This window comes from Patella vulgata, chromosome 8 (assembly GCF_932274485.2).
Source record: "Patella vulgata chromosome 8, xgPatVulg1.2, whole genome shotgun sequence".
NCBI classification, from domain to species: domain Eukaryota; kingdom Metazoa; phylum Mollusca; class Gastropoda; family Patellidae; genus Patella; species Patella vulgata.
Genome location: NC_065886.2, coordinates 701,081 through 720,353, shown reverse-complemented (window position 1 = coordinate 720,353; position 19,273 = coordinate 701,081). Strand labels below are relative to the sequence as shown.

General features: G+C 34.8%; 1 long non-coding RNA gene across 3 annotated transcripts in view; it reads right to left on the bottom strand.

The window, feature by feature from the left end:
* The window catches only part of LOC126829992 (uncharacterized), a 153,614-nt gene that overhangs the window by 118,098 nt on the left and 16,243 nt on the right, over positions 1-19,273 (bottom strand). For all 3 annotated transcript variants that reach the window (XR_007683630.2, XR_007683633.1, XR_007683629.1), the window contains exon 2: positions 1,353-1,432. This is a non-coding gene — a long non-coding RNA (uncharacterized LOC126829992). The remainder of the gene's footprint in view (positions 1-1,352; positions 1,433-19,273) is intronic.

Below are 19,273 nucleotides of genomic sequence, written 5' to 3'. Positions count from 1 at the left end.
TGTATTTGTCAAGCTGGAAATCTGAAATGTCTAGTTGAAAATCAGTTTAGCCTGACATGATGCTACCCGGGTTGGTATCTTGGCGAGGTTTGTGAATTTCTTACCGGGGTCGGTAGCTTGCTTACCAGGGTTGTACACAGGTTTGAATTTTTAACGGCACACTGTAAGAAAATATCTCACTAAAGAAGCCAGCTATTTGACTGATGAAATTCGAAACACTGCAATAAAGTAAGTTCATAGCTGTGTTTTTCTTTATTTAGTTTGAATCATTATATGTTTCTATGACTAGTCTTCGTCTTCGGTTGTCTGCTGTCTATGACAGACAAAATTTTGCAAAATTCAAATGTTTTTTATATATATTTAGCAAGGTGCTCCGCTATTTTTACATGTGTTTCACGGTGTGCCATTGGCAAAAAAAGGTTGAGAACCACTGGTTTAGATTGAAGTGCTAGTGTCCATAATTTTGCGAACTAGGATGCCTTGTGTTGGTTCGTAACATTGTTACTTGTCACAAGGGTGTAAGTCTAAATATAAATCCAAAGTTGGAACACTCAGGGGTAGAGAATTGTATAACAAAAATAAAGATAGGTTGCCAGGCAACAAAACATATGTCCAAAGCAGGTAAATTGTCCGAGCAGTCAACAAGGGTTGTCATATATTTATTCTCTTGTAGGTAATGGGGGGGGGGGGATATTTACAAAATAATTTCATACAGATCAGGTTATAATTTTTGTCGTTTGAGCATTCACCACGTCCAACAAGGTGAAACAAGGGCCATAACTCCAGAAGAAATTAATTGAAATTATTGAAAATAAATAGGCTTTTTCATCTCACTTATGTGAACAACATATATAAATTTTAAATCAATATACAACCACATAACCATGCGGGCGTATAAAATGGTTGGGTTACCCAAGTTTAATTTTATTGTTGATTCCTTAAAGTAGTATGGTTTTTAAGTGTTAAATACTGGGGTTCAAAATATTTAGGTACGAGTTGGTACCGAATAGTTTATTTATATGAGAATCAAGGTTTGGAGTAAAATGCCTTGAAAATCAGAAATGGGAAGCGACTTGTATGTGTCTCTCTTTTGTGGACCGCAGAGAGATTGTTTGTTGTATTAACTGGACGGGTAGGCCTGTTATCCTTCGGTTACATGTATGTGTCTTTGCTGAAAACGTGGGCGCATAAAAATTGTGATCTGTAGTGTGTCCACAAAAATAAATTGAACGGACGGACGGACAGATGTGGGCCATGATGATATAAGACCACATAAAAATGTTGGAGTAAAAAACAAATATTTTCCTGCCAGACCTTTTTCCAGCTTGTCTACATATTGTATAAATTCTTACCATTAACAGTTTTCAAAAACATTAATACTGTTATCACCAAACAATATGCTCCCTGTTCAGCTACACAAGCCATATTTGTTCTGTAGAAAATAAAGAACAAGCTTAATTTATAGATGCACAGGGTCCACAACTTATTTGCATATGAGGAGCAGCCATTTTGTTCGGCAGTTTAGGTCTGATTTTCAAGAAATTCAATCTCAATCATTATCAGAATGTAATAGTGATATATTCCATTGTTTTTTTAAATCGAATAAAAATTGTGGCATCTAAAGGGACCACAAGCTAAAAACACGATTTTCCGTACAACAGGGGCTATAATTCAGTAAGTTACGATCCAATATACACGAATATTGAAAGGAACCATAAAGATGGTCGTCACAGATCGTACTTCTGGACGTTGCTGTCCAAGTGCAGAGATTTATATCACCAACACGTCAGTTTTATCTGATCTTATATGTTACTGGGCAGGATAGATGTCCAGCCTTGAATTCTGGATACCACACCCACGCACCGTGACCTGATTTACCATAAAAAGAACCTTGCGTAACTCAGGTCAGCTGTTATGAATAATGACTCCACTAACAACTTCCGCATGGCTCTTAGTCATGTCAAGCTAGTGCCAATGTTTGACCACCTGTTAGTCATCTGATAAGATTGCTAATTGATTTCATGTATGGAGGGTGTTAAGTGATATTTCCTAAATAATATCATTTGTGTAACAGATATTACTCCAGAACTGCCAGTTACTGTATAAATTTGTCATTACATAATGGCCCCTAATCAGCTTAGACGACAAGGGTTGTCGCATATTTGTTCTTTTGTAGGTAATTGGGTGCTTTTGCAAGACAGTTTCATTCAGATCAGATTATGATTTGTGTCGTCTGATGGTTCCCAAGGTTCTACAAGCTGAAACAAGGGCCTGAACTCTGGAGGTAATTTACAGAAAATTTGACAAGCTTTTTTGTTTTACTAATTTAAATAATGCATATAAATTTCATACAGATCAGATGATAACTTTTGTCATTCGAACGTTCACAGGGTTCACAAAGTAAAACAAGGGCCATAACTCTAGAAATAATTGAAGGAAATTGCTGAAATTCAATAGACCCCTGTTTAACAAATTTGAATGATGCATATAAATTTCATGCATATCGGATGATAACTTTCATCAATCGAGCATGAACAAAGTTCAACAAAGTGAAACAAGAGCCATAACTCTAGAAGTAATCATTGCAAATGGCTGAAATTCAATAAGCTTTGTGGTTTCACTAATCTAAATGATGCATATCAATTTCATACAGATCAGATAATAACTTTTGGCGTTAGAATGTTCACAACAAGGTTCAACAAAGGATTCCTCTTTTTACTAATTTAAATGATGCATATCAATTTCATACAGATCGGCAGAAAACTTTTGATGTTAGAGCATTCACAAGGTCCATAACTTTAGAAGTGATTAACGGAAATTGCTGAAATCCAATAGGCTTCTTCGTTTCACTAAATTAAATAATATAAATTTCACAAAGATCAGGTCATAACTCTAGATGTAATAAACGGAAATTGCTGAAATTCAATAGGCGTCTTCGTTTCTCTAATTCAAATAATGAATATAAATTTCACAAAGATCGGATGATAACTTTTGGTGTTAGAGCGTTTACAAGGTTCAATAAAGTGAAACAAGGGGCATAACTCTAGACATAATAAATGGAAATTATTGAAATTAAATAGGCTTCTTCATCTCACTAATGTAAACAACATATCAATTTTAAAACAATTGGATGATAACTTTTGGCGTTAGAGCGTTTACAAGAAATTGTGGACAACGGACGGACGGACCGACAGATGGACGGAAGGACAGGGGCGACGGCAATATACATCCACATTTCCATGTGGGTGTATAAAATGATAGGCCTATATTTTTTTTGAGAAATAAATAATTGCCATTCAATCGAAACTCTATCGCTTATTTCGCCAAAACAACCGATTTAATATTAGACTAAAAATGGAAAAGATTGAATGTAAATCAATTTATATACATTCATATAAGGCGACCTCTAAAGCATCGCGGTGCTAGAGCAAAGCTGTTTTCTGGTAACACAAGAGCGTAACTTAAACTGTCGCAGACTGTTGGTTAAAAAAACAATTCAGACCGTGTGTGACAGTTTGAATTGACTCCCTGTGTGTGTTTGCTCCTGGGCACTTGCGCATGTCTGAAACTGTTGTTAGTGTTAACAACGAAGCTTTATCTACTTCCGGTGGCGTGAGATTGTTCCTGATCACTGATCAGTTCAGGGAAAAAGTATTACGTATTTGGTGTTAGAGTTTTGTCATTAATAAACATACTTGTTATCGTGATTAGCTGTTGTTTTAGTGATCAGTAGTTACACGATCAACGCATCTAAGTTGATTGGCTCAAAATTGATAGTTCTATCGTTCATGATTTGTTGCCGTTGTTGTTTTTTTTTGTTAGTGATTAGTTGTTAAACTTTTTGATGTTTTAATAATTAACTATTTTGTAGATTGAATATTGGCCTTTATATGATTGGGATTTCTCTGTATCATTGTAATTTTATTTTTAAAATTTTTACAACTTCACACTATAGCCTTTTTTTTGTATTATTACTCATATTAGGGGTTTAGCGTGACTTTAGCGTGAAATCTGACAGCCAACAGTTGAAATATAACCCACTTCAATCTCAGTTCTGAATTACTATTTTATTTAAATGTATTACTAGCAAATGTGTTGTAATAGTTTAATATCAATCTCAATATCTGTAAAGATTCAGACTAAAAAATTATCGAAATATAAGCAAATTTACCGCTCTGATGTATGGAAGCCTATAACTACCATTCATAATTTCTACTTTTCGCCTCTTCAGAACACGAAAGTCAAAAAGTCGAAAAGTAGAAGTTACGACAAAATGTGAGGCGACAACACGGTATACAAGCCAAAATCAACTCGAGTGGATGTTACCCCCCCCCCCATAGAACAATATATATTCAGCCTCTACACGCCAGTCTCATCCAAGGATTTCCCTTTTTAACGTTTTGCATGTACAATAGGCCTATTCTTAATTGCAGGTACCGTATGACCCAGAATCTGAATCCTCATAGAAATTTCAATTTTATTTGTAAGACATGCTTGCAATCATTAGAGAATTTTGGTGGCGGTACTGAAACGTCACTATTCGACTCGTTCTTAAAATAATAATATACAATCGGGAAAACCTGTATATTTTATATGCGGTATGAAACCACAGTAGGCCTAAATGAAATTCAATTATCAATGCACGTATTCTAATGTGACCTTGAAAGTAGAGACTACATCAACAGCACGACAGCAAGCAAAAATCATAGGTTCCTAATATCGCCTTCAATACTAGACTTTATCATACAGACTATTTTGTAGAAGCTGGGGTATCCGGAGAAAACCCACAAGTTTGGACAAGCGACCCTACTCCCTTGTCATGTTTAAGCGGGGAATCAAAACCACACGACTTGAATCAATGTCAGACCTTGTGATTTCACGCGCACGTGTTAAACCACTAGACCACCCAATCCTCATTTATGTTGTTGTATATTGTATATATCGGTACGGGAAATTTGTTTTATAATAGGCCTATATAATAAATTAAATTGTTGTAGACTAAGGTTGTTTTTTTTGGGGGGGGGGGGGTTATCAGACATTTTTGGCAGATAAAATATCCCAGTTGGCGGAAAAAAATATGAACATTTTTTTTATATAAAAATTATTATCCATTTTGACGGAAAAGAATGAAATACAGTGTGAGCCCTGATTGCACGTATTCAAATGCGAGCTGGAAAACTGAAACTACAACACTTCCAAGGCGAAAAGTCGCTAATAGCGTGGTGTGTTAACTTCCTAATTTCTACTTTTCGAGTTGCATTTTGGCTTGTATAGCGTGTTGGCGCCTTCTTACTGACATCAATAAATACAAAAATATGACTAAGTCGAAAGTCGACAAGACGGAATACAAGCCAAAATGCAAGTCGAAAATAAGAAATTAGGAAAAAACGAGGGCCGCTATTATCACTGTGTGTTATTTCTTAATTTCCTATTTTCAAGTTGATTTTGGCTTGTATACCGTGTTGTCGCCTCACATTTTGTCGTAACTTCTACTTTTAGACTTTCGCATTGTGAAAAGGCGAAAATAGAAATTATGAATGGTAGTTATAGGCTTCCATACTGATGCCACGCGATCAGAGATTTTCCATCAATGCGAATTGCTACGACTCACTTTACTTTATTGGTAAATCTGCGCCTTGGAAACTCGACACCCTCTCCTGTTATATACATGTACTCTTCAAAAAAAGTAGGGGATATTGAAATGCAAATACCTATGCAGGTTGTGATATGATAAATTGCCATGGATACTTGATATGCTTTGAGAGTATGTTCACAGATGAAGAATTTATCGCCCCAACAGAACAACTGAGCTGCACATGCGACACGCAATTTAGCCTCATACACGTGAGAGGAGTTCATTGTCAAATTTGACACTTCAAGGAAGGGTTGATGAAAACTGCCACATGCTGATTTATCCTATCCATGTTTGCTTTCCTATCGGTTCTTGCATAAAATTTACTTTTTAGCGTATCTTTGCTTTAGTGTGTTACACTTAATTTGCAATGAGACGTCTCCAACATGATAGATAATATTAATAATAATAATAATCATATTTGTATCGTGCAACTATTCATGATCAATCGCCTGGGGAATGCACTAGGCACTAGAAAATGTTCTCACTTTGGAGAGTTAATGATAGTGACTAAACAACCAAGTTTTCACTTTGGATTTAAAAACTGACACAGATTCACAATGTCGGATATTTTCTGGAAGTGTATTCCAAACAATTGATGCGCTGTATCGAAAAGTTCTGGATCCAAATGATTTCAAATTATTGGCAGGTATATCCAATAACAGTTTCCCTTCTGATCTTAATGATCCTTTAGGGTGATACTAAATTTGGAAGGTAACCTGGCGCGGATTTGTTTATCGATTGATAGGTTAATGTCGTAATGATAATATTTTAAAGTTGATCCTTTCTCGAACACATAGCCAATGTAATTTGTTCAAGACTGGGGCGATGTGTGATCTTGATTTACTTTTTGTGACAATGTAAGCAGCGCAGTTTTGTAATCTTTGGAGTTTTGAAATCTGTTTGTTCGTAATACCAGTCTATTCTGGACAGGATGAAGGATCGAGCTAAGGTTGCAACAGCGTCTTCTGTTATTAGATGACGAATGGACCCTATCCTTTGGAGATGGTAATGACATATTTTACAGATATAGTTCACATGGTTTTCAAAACTGAGACGAGAATCGACAAGAATTGTTGATCGATTGAATGTCACATTTTTTAAGTTTTTTCATCGTTGAGTTTAAGCATATTGGATGACATCCATTTTTTGACATTATCGAGACACCCTTCCAGATTCTTCATGACGACATTTTGATCGATCGTCTACGTGCTATAAGCATGCTTCAAATGGGTTCTACCACAGGAATCTGACCTTTCATGTATATATATATATATATATATATATATATGTATATATATATATATATCTGATATCCACCTTAAGGAGACCAGTTGTATATTAATATACGCATTAAGGCCCTCGTTAGATTAAGGCGACAAAAGTTGGTCTGCAAAATAAACATACAACTGCTTTTTTTTTCGAAAATGAAACTCATTCCATAGATTAATGGGTGATTCAAGAGATAATTCATTAAAGTTTCATTATTAAAAAAAATATATTTTTGTAACAATTTTCGACGAAAGTGTGATGGCGTGTATATTTGTGTGTATTATTATATACGCATTAAGGGGACCCGTTTTAATCTGCAGTAGCGCAGTAATTTTTACTGTATAGTGATAGTTTTATTAGTTGAATGAGTTGCTTATAAGGTTATCTGGGTGTTCAGCCCAAAATTTTGGAAGAAAAATGATCAATTAAAAAAAATCGATTTTTAGGCCTGTTTTGTGCCCACACTTCGTAGAGTAATTGCAAGAAGCTTATTTAATGACGTGGAGGCGGCATGACGTCATTTTGGTAAAGTCATCGACGTCACATTGGTTAACCCAAAACAGTAGAAAGAAATTATGAAAATAAAAAAAGAATTATTTTATTTTATTGGGAAAAAATCCTCTTGCTTTCTAGTCAAAAATTCTTTTGACGATGAGCCGACCAGCTTTTAGTAGAAAGAAATTATGAAAATAAAAAAAGAAATATTTTATTTTGGGGGAAAAATCCTTTTGCTTTCTAGTCAAAAAATAAAATGCCCGAAATTCAATGACTTATATAGTTTGAACCAATTAACCAACGTGTGACAGATTTTTGGCATAGATCATTATCTTTTTAATTATTTTTTCGGATGTCTAATTCTTTCACACGACGGATTCTCGCTTCGTGCCGTTGGCAATCGTGGGAGCCGGGCTTATTAAGGCGACATATGTATATTTTTGCATAATATATTAAGGCGTCTTTATGTATATTTTTTTTTATATTTTGTAACACTCGCGGCAACATGAGTCTGAATGCGCAAAATCTAATATTGCGGTACAGACGAAGCAAGTGAAAATATTGATATAGGATCATCACTCGACGTTGCTTCCAATGCATGGATTGGATCTCGCCTAGCTATATATATGTGAAATTTTCTGCAAAATCCATTTGGAGCAAACATTCCTCTCAGGTTTCTTCATTTTATATGGACTTCTCAGATTTCTTGTCCGTTCCCTATCAACATTATCATAATCCACCCGATTTACAGCTGATTTAAATTTTTCTTTTCGTATATGCTGTCTCTATGCTGTAGGTGTGGCTATAACTCAAAGAATATATGAAACTATATAATGCAATAAAATTCCATACTTACTAAATGCTTGAATTTCGAAAAAAAATTGTAATTCCGTCACGAAAGAAACATGTAATTCTGTCACGCATAAATTTGGGAATTATATTTGTGATGAGAAAATTTTTAGAACATACTTCAATACTGGCATGCGTTTCCACATAGGAAATGGGTTTTTATAGAGATATGCCCAATATTAACATTTTTAGAAAAATAAATATCATACTTAGCGAGACGGAATTACACCAATCGGTGAAAATAAAGATAACTTTTATCAATTTACGAAATCATATTCAGTCACGAAAATCTTATTAAATTGTATAACATAATGGTGTAAACATAAGGAAAGCACTGATATATAACATACCCATCTCTTCTGTTGTTTCACAGAACTTAAAGACTTCAGAAGAAAGGCCTTGAAAATTCGTATTTGGCGCGTTTAATTACTTTGCTGTGATGCGTCAAAATAAAAATTTCAGCTAAAATTGGTCGCTTAGAATGATAAACTTTGCATACACAATTCAAACAAGCGGTTGCCATGCAAGATGCGCCCAAATTTGGCAAGACATAGATAGAGAGCAAGCTAAAATTAAAAAGAAGCGATTTTTCGTATAATCAGTGGCCATAATCCAGGACGTTACGGTCCGATATGCGTGAATATCTACAGGAACCTAGATCTTCGGGATATAAACATATTTTAAGTTTCATAAAAATCAGTTAAGGAGCGGCCATTTTGTCCAACAGTTTTGATCAGATTTTTACGAAATTCGAACTCAGCCTTCATTGATGTGTAAAGGTAACAATGTTTTTAAAAGTTTTTTTTTAAAATGGAATTCAAATTGTGACTTCTAGTGGAACCACAAGCTAAAAACGTGATATTTCGAACAATCAGGGTCCATAATCCAGGAAGTTAAGTTCGGATATACGCGGTTATCGAAAGGAGCCAAAATCTTTGTGATATAAAGATAAATTTAAAGTTTCATCAAAATCGGTTCAAAATTGTGGCCTCTAGAGGGACCACAACCTTGATATACCATACTTTTACATATGCGCAGGAGGGGCAGCCATTCTGTCTGGCAGTTTTGGTACGATTTTCAATTAATTCAAACTCAACAATGTTTAGGGTGCAACAGTGATATATTCGAACGGTTTGTCTTTAAATCGGATAAAAATTATAATCTCTTGAGGGACCACAAGCTAAAAACGTGATGTTTCGTATAATTAAGAGTCATAATACAGAAAGTTACGATCTGATATGCGCAAATATTGAAAGGAGCCAAGATCTTTGTGATGTAAAAGTAAATTTAAAGAAAGTTTCATTAAAATCGGATAACAATTGTGGCCTCTAGAGGGTTAACAACCTTGATATACCATTTGCTGCACAGGCGGGGCGGCCATTTTGTCTGGCAGTTTGGGTCCAATTCTTACGAAATCCACACTCACCAATGATAAGGGTGTAATGGTGATATATTCAAAGGTTTTATTTAAATAGGCTAAAAATTGCGACCTCTAGAGGGACCTCAAGCTAAAAACACAATTTTTCGTCAAATCAAGGGCCATAATTCAGGAAGTTACGATCTCATATGGGCGAATATTGATAGGAACCAAGATCTTTGTGATATAAAGATAAATTTAAAGTTGTATCAAAATCGGTTCAAAAATGTGGCCTGCAAAGGGTCCACAACATTGATATACCATATTTTTACACTATTTCCGTTCGAATGGCGGCCATTTTGTCCGTCAGTTTTGGTTCGATTTTCACAAAATTCGAACGAACTTAGAGTGTAACGGTGATATATTGAAACTTTTTTTTTTAAATCCGATAATAATTGTGACCTCTAGAGGGACCACAAGCTAAACACGCGCGTTTTCGTACAATCAGGGGAAATAATTAAGGAAGTGTTTTTTCTTACAAATCAGTGGCTGAAACCCATGAAGTTACGGTCTGATATATGCCAATATCGACAGGAAACAAGATCTTAGGGAGATAAACCTATATTTCAAGTTTTATGAAATCGGAAAAAAATTGTGAACTATAGAGTGTTCACAAACAATTGTGGAGGGGCGGATGGACAGATTTGCGGGCGACGACAATATGCGTCCACATGAAAACTTGAAGGCAAAGGGATATTTTCGACAACGTCACCAAAATGACGCCATGTCGGCCCAACGTCATTAATGCTTCTAGCAACTACTCGGCGAAGTGCGAGATCAGAACTTAACGGACAGAAAAATCAATTTTTTTGATTTATCGATTTTTTTCTGAAAACCGACATAACCTTAAAAGCAATTATAAGAAAAATAAAAAGATTATTATATTATAAATCGGGTCTCCCTAATGTGCTAAAAATAGTACTTACAAATATTCACGTCATAAGACCTCAGCCGAAATTTGTTACGAAAAAGATGATTTTTTTTTCAGAAATGTCGGGCTGATACAGTAGATTAAATCGGGTCTCCCGAATGCGCTAAAAATAGTACTTACAAATATACACGTCATAACACCTCAGCCGAAATTTGTTACGAAAAATGTGATTTTTTTTCTCCGAAATTTCGAGCTGAAAACCGAGATAAACTGAAAACTAAAAAAAAAAATCGCTATATTGTAACAATTGCAGCGGTATAGGAGATTGAATCGGGTCCGCCAAATGCGCAAATACTAGTACTTACAAATATACACGTCATCGGCCCACTTGAGCCGAAATTTGTTACAAAAAACATTATCTTTTTAATAATGAAACTCATGAATTATCTACTTCATCACTCATTGTTCTGTGGAATATAGGTTTCCACCTTAAGGAGACCAGCTGTATAAACTAGAAACTATTCCAAAATATAACAGTATTTTTTCTGCTTTTTGGAACCTACATCAAACTTTGATGCGTAAACCCGAATTCGAGATTTTGGGCAAGATGAAACAGAAATGATCAAACGATAAAATTTCCGATTAATTTTACATGATCGCCAGAGTCGCAAAGCGCCAATCCACCCGGGGCTAATTCAGTGAGTGAATACAGCAACCTGTTTTTGCAAACTAAATTCAACCCAATGCGCATAAAGTATGAACCAGCTGCATTCACAGAAATTTTTACAGTGATCTTATTTTATCCATACTCTAAATTTAAAGCTATTTCAATTCCCGAAAAAAAGATTGAATATTTATAATGATCGATGTTGAAGACTGGTTGGAAAGGCCAAAAAGTCATGGGATTTCGGACATTTTATTTTGTTGAATTGAAGGCAAAAGGATATTTTCGATAACTTCACCAAAATGACGTAATGTCAGCCTCACGTCTTTAAAGCTATTTGCAACTACTCGGCGAAGTGCGAGATCAGAACTCATTGGGCAGAAAAATCGATTTTTTTAATTTATCGATTTTTTCCAAAATTTCGGACTGAAAACCTGAAAAGCAACCCATTGAAAAATCAAAATAAATCACTATATTATAAAAATTGCAGCGGTACAGTAGATTAAATCGGGTCGCACTAATGCGCAAAAAATAGTACTTACAAATATACACTTCATCACACTTTTAGACAAAAATTTGTTAAGAAAAAAATGTATTTTTGTAAATAATGAAACCAATGAATTACCTACTGTATCACTCATTGTTCTATGGAATATATGTTTCCACCTTAAGGAGACCAGCTTGCACGTAGGTGTCTTTAGCTGTGGGAGGAAACCGGAGGACCCAAAGAAAACCTCCGAGGTTGGACAAGCGACCCTACTTCTTATCACTTACAACCGGGAAATCGAAACCACGGCAGTTGACTAAATGACAGACCTAATGATACAGCGCGCACGTGTTCACTATTTGGCCACCAAATCCCTGTTAAGTATTAAACATTAAACGTCCATATAAACACGCTTTCCTGTCTGTTATATTAACACCATCTAGAAAATATTCCAAAATATAGCAGTAGTTTTGTGCTTTCGGAACCGACATCACATTTTGATGTGTACACGCGAATTGAAGAAGAAGAAGAAGAAACAGAAATGAAACGATAAAATTCCCAATTAAATTGCACTAGAAGTCACAAAGCGCACAATCGAGCTGTTGCGAGAATACAGCAACCTGTTTTTGCAAAATAAATTCCACCGAATGCGCATAAAGACTGAACCAGTTGCATTCACAGAAAAGTGATAAAGCACATTTATTACACTGATCAACTGTCGCACGTTGAAAAATACCAAAAAGTAATGGGATTTCGGGCATTTTATTTTGTTAACTTGAAAGCTACATTCACATACATTTTTACAGCGATCTTATTTTATCCATACTCTCAATTTAAAGCTATTTCAATTTCCGAAAAAAAGATTTAATATTTATAATGATCGATGTTTGAAGACTGGTGGGAAAGGCCAAAAAGTCAAAATTGAAGGCAAAAGGATATTTTCGACAACTTCACCAAAATGACGTCATATCGAAACAACGTCATTAAAGCTTCTTGCAATTTTCACGGCGAAGTGTGAGATCAATACTCATCGGGCAGAAAAATCGATTTTTTTTATATATCGATTTTTTCAGAAATTTCCGGATGAAAACCGAGATAACCTTAAGAGCAACCCATTAAAATTTTAAAAAATCATAATATTGTAAAAATTTCAGGGATAAAGTAGATTGAATCGAGTCTCCCTAATGCGCTGAAAAATAGTACTTACAAATATTCACGTCATAACACCTCAGTCGAAATTTTTTACGAAAAAGATGATTTTTTTTTTCAGAAATTTCGGGCTGCTACAGTAGGTTAAATCATAACATCTTAGCCGAAATTTGTTACGAAAAACATGATTTCTTCCGAAATTTCGGGCTGAAAACTGAGATAAACTGAAAACTAAAAAAAAAATCGCTGTATTGTAACAATTGCTAAGGTGACCCGTGTAGTCTACAGAAAGTTGGTCTTGACAGGGCTAAATGTGCACGCTTCAGTTGCGTGTCTCGAACTGATTTCTGACTACCCCGCACTCTCATTGAGTCGATAAATAGCCATGGCACGTGCAATTCTCTACAAATATATCAACTATTACAGCCGTAAAAAATCTATTGTTGACAATTTTGAATAGCAGTAAAATTTAGCTTCTTGGTTATTACAGCAGCTTTAGAAATTACGTTTGTTTTATTTTTTAAATTGCTTTATCATTAACTGTACCGTTAAGAGCGGCCTCTTTTGGTTTAGTACAAATACTATCTCTGAATCACTTTCTTTAGCAGGAACATGATACTTGCAGTAGTTTCATTTTACATTTACAAGTTTCTTAAAACAATTGTTGAGTTGTCTAAAGTGCTTATTTCTAAATTCAATTTCTTGTTCTAGCTTTCTGTTATGTTTCGTAAAAAAGTAGTCTTGAATATCCCGACCTGTCAATCAGACGTAGAATGGTCGATAGACTGGTTAAGCGAGACTAATTTCAAAACAAGGGCACGTAACCTATCCTTTACTCAAAAGTGTCTGGATGTTATGGACGACACTTGGAACCAGTTTTCAGTCTATTATTTATAGATGATTAATGGTCATAGCTTATTAAGTACAACATGATCGTTTATTTAGTGACTATAATTGTGTGAAACTGATTTGAGCAACCCATTAAAATTTTAAAAAATCATAATATTGTAAAAATTTCAGGGATACAGTAGATTGAATCGGGTCTCCCTAATGCTCTAAAAATCACTATATTGTAAAAATTTCGGGTATACAGTAGATCAAATCGGGTCTCCTTAATGCGCTAAAAACAGTACTTACAAATACAGACGTCATCACATATGAGACGAAATTTGTTAAGAAATAGATGATTTTTTTTCTTAGAAATTTCGGGCTGATACTGTAGATTAAATCGGGTCTCCCTAATGCGCTAAAAATAGTACTTACAAATATACACGTCATAACACCTCAGCCGAAATTTGTTACGAAAAACATTATTTTTTTCCGATGTTTCGGGCTGAAAACTGAGATAAACTGAAAAGTAAAAAAAAATCCAAAAAAAATCACTATATTATAACAATTGCAGCGGTATAGAATATTGAATTGGGTCCCCAATTAATGCGCAAAAACTAGTACTTACAAATATACACGTCATCCCACTTGAGCCGAAATTTGTTACAAAAAACATTATCTTTATATACGCCCACATTTTCATATGGACGTATTTGTCGTCGCCCCTGTCCGTCCACAATTGTTTGTGAACACTCTACAGGTCACAATTTTTATCCGATTTCAATGAAACATAAAATATAGGTTAATCACCCTAAGATCTCGGTTCCTTTCGATATTGGCATGTATCGGACTTTAACTTCATGGATTATGGCCCCTGATTGTACGAAAAATCACGTTTTTAGCCTGTGAACACTGTAGAGGTCCGATTTGAAAAAACATATTATTATATCACCGTTACACCCTAAGGATGACTGAGTTCGAATTTCGTGAAAATCATCCCAAAACTGACAGACAAAATGGCCGCCCTTTGTTCTCAAATAGCGTAAAAATATGGTATATCAAGGTTGTGGACCCTATAGAGGTCACAATTTTAATTCTAATTTGTTGAAACTTGACATGTAAGTTTATAACCCAAAGATCTCAGTTCCTTTTGATATTCGCGCATATCGGAGGGTAACTTCATGAATTATGGCCCCTGGTTGTACGCAAAATCGCACTTTAGCTTGTGGACCCTATAATGTTATGATTTTTATCCGATTTAAAAAACCGTATTATTATATCACCGTTAAACCCTAAGGACGGCCAAGTTCAAATTTCGTGAAAATGTGCCCAAACTTGAAATGTAAGTTTATAACCCAAAGATCTTGGTTCCTGTCGATATTCGCGCATATTGGACTGTAACTTCCTGAATTATGGTCCCTGATTGTACGAAAAATCGCGTTTTTAGCTTGTGGACCCTATAGAGGTCATAATTTTTATCCGATTTAAAAAAAAGTATTATTATATCACCGTTACACCCTAAGGACGGCGGAGTCCGATTTTGTTGAAACGTGAAATGTAAGTTTATAACCCAAAGATCTCGATTCCTTTCGATATTTGCACATATCAAATTGTAATTTCCTGAATTATGGCCCTTGATTGTAGGAAAAATCACTTTCTTTTTAACTTGTTCTTTTGGAACCTACATCACACTTTGATGTGTACACGTGAATTCGAGATTTTGGGCAAGATGAAACAGAAAAGATTGAATGATAAAATTTCCGATTAATTTTCACATGATCGACCCGGTGCGAATTCGGTGCATGAATACAGCAACCTGTTTTTGCAAACTAAATTCAACCCAATGCACATAAAGAATGAACCAGCTGCATTCACATACATTTTTACAGTGATCTTATTTTATCCATACTCTCAATTTAAAGCTACACGTATTTCAATTCCCGAAAAAAAGATTGAATACATGTATTTATAAAGATCGGTGTTTAAAGACTGGTTGGAAAGGCCAAAAAGTCATGGGATTTCAGACATTTTATTTTGTTGAATTGAAGGCAAAAGGATATTTTCGATAACTTGACTAAAATGATGTAATGTTGGCCTAAGGTCTATAAAGATATAAATCGATTTTTTTTATATATCGATTTTTTCAGAAATTTTGGGCTGAAAACTGAGATAACCTTAAGAGCAACCCATTGAATTTTAAAAAAATCACTATATTGTAAAAATTTCAGGGATACAGTAGATTGAATCGGGTCTCCTTAATGCGCTAAAAACAGTACTTACAAATATAGACGTCATCACACATGAGACGAAATTTGTTACGAAAAACAATATTTTTTCCGAAATTTTGAGCTGAAAATCGAAATAAACAGAAAAAAAAAAAAAAAATGCTATATGGTAAAAATTGAATCGGTATATAAGATTAAATCAGATCTCCCAAATGCGCAAAAACCCTAGTATTTACAAATATACACGTCATCACAATTGAGCCGAAATTTGTTACGAAAAACATTATGTTTTTAATAATGAAACTCGTGAATCATCTATACTTTATCACTCATTGTTCTATGGAATATAGGTTTCTACCATAAGGAGACCAGCTTTATATAAATATACATATTAAGGCCCCCGTTAGAAAATGGGGGGGGGGGCGGCAACAGTTTAAGCATTAAACATTAAACGTCCATACAAACAAACTTTCCTGTCTGTTATAGTAACAACAACTAGAAACTATTCCAAAATATAGCAGTATTTTTGTGTTTTTAGAACGAACATCATACTTTGATGTGTCCACCCGAATTCGAGATTTTGGCGAAGATGAAACAGTAAGATTCCCGATTATATTTCGCATGATCGCCAGACGTCCCAAAGCGCATAATCGGCCTGGCGCGTGGATACAGCAACTTGTTTTTATGAAATCTGTTCAACTCAAAGCGTATTAATACTGAATCGGTTGCATTTACAGAAAAGTGATGAAGCTGAAATTTGTTATGAAAAACATTATTTTTTTAATAATAAAACTCGTGAATTATCTACTTCATCACTCATTGTTCTATGGAATATGTTTCCACCTTAAGGAGACCAGCTGTGTTTAAATATAAGCATAAAGGTCCACGTTAGATTATAGCAGGACAAAAGTTTAATTATTAAAGAGAGGGAGAGAGAAAAAGAAAAATGTGGTTTAACGTCCACTTGACAGAAACTAGGTGATTTCGGGACTCAGATGGTTCAATTTTATTTCAATAATACGCTTGCGCGTAAGGGGTCATTTGCTGTCGGAGAATGCAGAGAAAACCCCCGAGGTTGGACAGACGACCTAACTTCTTGTCACTTACGACCGGGAAATCGGACTGCAAAATAGAAAATAAAAAATCACTATATTATAAAATTGCAGATTAAATCGGGTCCCCCTAATGCGCAAAAAATAGTACTTACAAATATAAATGTCATCACACTTTCGCCTAAATTTGTTATGAAAAAACATTATTTTCTAAATAATGAAACCAATGAATTATCTTCTTTATCACTCATTGTTCTATTGAATATGTTTCCACCTAAAGGAGACCAGCTTGTATTAATACGCATTGGGTTGAACTGATTTCGCAAAAATAGGTTGCTGTATTCACGCGCCAGGCCGATCATGCGAAATCTAATCGGAAAAGAGAAACATGGGTATTTTCCCGACAGAATCTCAAATGCTGAATTCCTATGACACGTGACATATCGGTTGGAATTAGGTCAAATTTCGTCTCAAGTGTGATGACGTCTATATTTGTAAGTACTATTTTTAGCGCATTAGGGAGACCCGATTTAATCTACTGTATCCCTGAAATTTTTACAATATAGTGATTTTTTTTTAAAAATTCAATGTGTTGTTCTTAAGGTTTTCAGCCCAAAATTTCTGAAAAAAAAATAAATTGATTTTTCTGCCCGATGAGTATTGATCTCCCACTTCGCCGTGTAAATTGCAAGAAGCTTTAATGACGTTGGTTCGATATGACGTCATTTTGGTGAAGTTATCGAAAATATCCTTTTGCCTTCAATTTTGACTTTTTGGCCTTTCCCACGATTCTTCAAACATCGATCATTATAAATATTCAATCTTTTTTTCGGGAATTGAAATAGGTTTCAATTGAGAGTATGGATAAAATAATCACTGTAAAAATTTATGTGAATGCAGCTGGTTCACTCTTTATGCGTATTGGGTTGAATTTAGTTTGCAAAAACAGGTTGCTGTGTTCACGCACTGAATTAGCACCGGGTCGATTGTGTGCTTTGCGACTTCTGGCGATCATGTGAAAATTAATCGGAAATTTTATCGTTCGAACATTTCTGTTTCATCTTGTCCAAAATCTCGAATTCGGGTGTACACATCAAAGTGTGATGTAGGTTTCAAAAGCAGAAAAAATACTGTTATTTTTGGAATAGTTTCTAGTTTTGTTACTATAATGGACAGGAAAACGTGTTTATATGGACAATTTATGTTTAATACTTGAATTTTTGTCCTGCTATAATCTAATGGGGGCCTTAATGCGTATATTTTTATACAGCTGGTCTCCTTAAGGTGGAAACCTATATTCCACAGAACAATGAGTGATGAAGTAGATAATTCATGAGTTTCATTATTAAAAAGATAATGTTTTTTGTAACAAATTTCGGCTCAAGTGGACCGATGACGTGTATATTTGTAAGTACTAGTATTTGCGCATTTGGGGGACCCGATTCAATCTTCTATACCGCTGCAATTATTACAATATAGCGATTTTTTTTTAGTTTTCAATTTATCTCGGTTTTTAGCCCGAAACTTCGGAAAAAAATCATGTTTTTCGTAACAAATTTCGGCTGAGGTGTTATGACGTCTATATTTGTAAGTACTATTTTTAGCGCATTAGGGAGACCTGATTTAATCTACAGTATCAGCCCGAAATTTCTGAAAAAAATCATCTTTTTCGTAACAAATTTCGGCTGAGGTGTTATGACGTGAATATTTGTAAGTACTATTTTTTAGCGCATTAGGGAGACCTTATTTAATGTACTGTATCCCTGAAATTTTTACAATTTAGTGATTTTTTAAAATTTCAATGGGTTGCTCTTAAGGTTATCTTGGTTTTCAGCCCGAAATTTCTGAAAAAATCGATATTTTTTTCAAATGAGTATTGATCTCGCACTTCGCCGTGTAAATTGCAATCAGGGGCCATAATCCATAAAGTTACAGTCCGATACATGCCAATATCGAAAGGAACCGAGATCTTAGGGTGATAAACCTATATTTCAAGTTTCATTGAAATCGGATAAAAATTGTGACCTGTAGAGTGTTCACAAACAATTGTGGACGGACGGACAGACGGATGGACAGGGGCGACGACAATGAAAATGTGGGCGTATAAAAAGATAATGTTTTTTGTAACAAATTTCGGATCAAGTGGGATGACGTTTATATTTGTAAGTACTAGTTTTTGCGCATTAATTGGGGGACCCAATTCAATCTTCTATACCGCTGCAATTGTTATAATATTGCGATTTTTTTTTTTTTTTTTTTTTTTTTTTTTTACTTTTCAGTAAAATCATCTTTTTCTTAACAAATTTCGGCTGAGGTGTTATGATGTGAATAT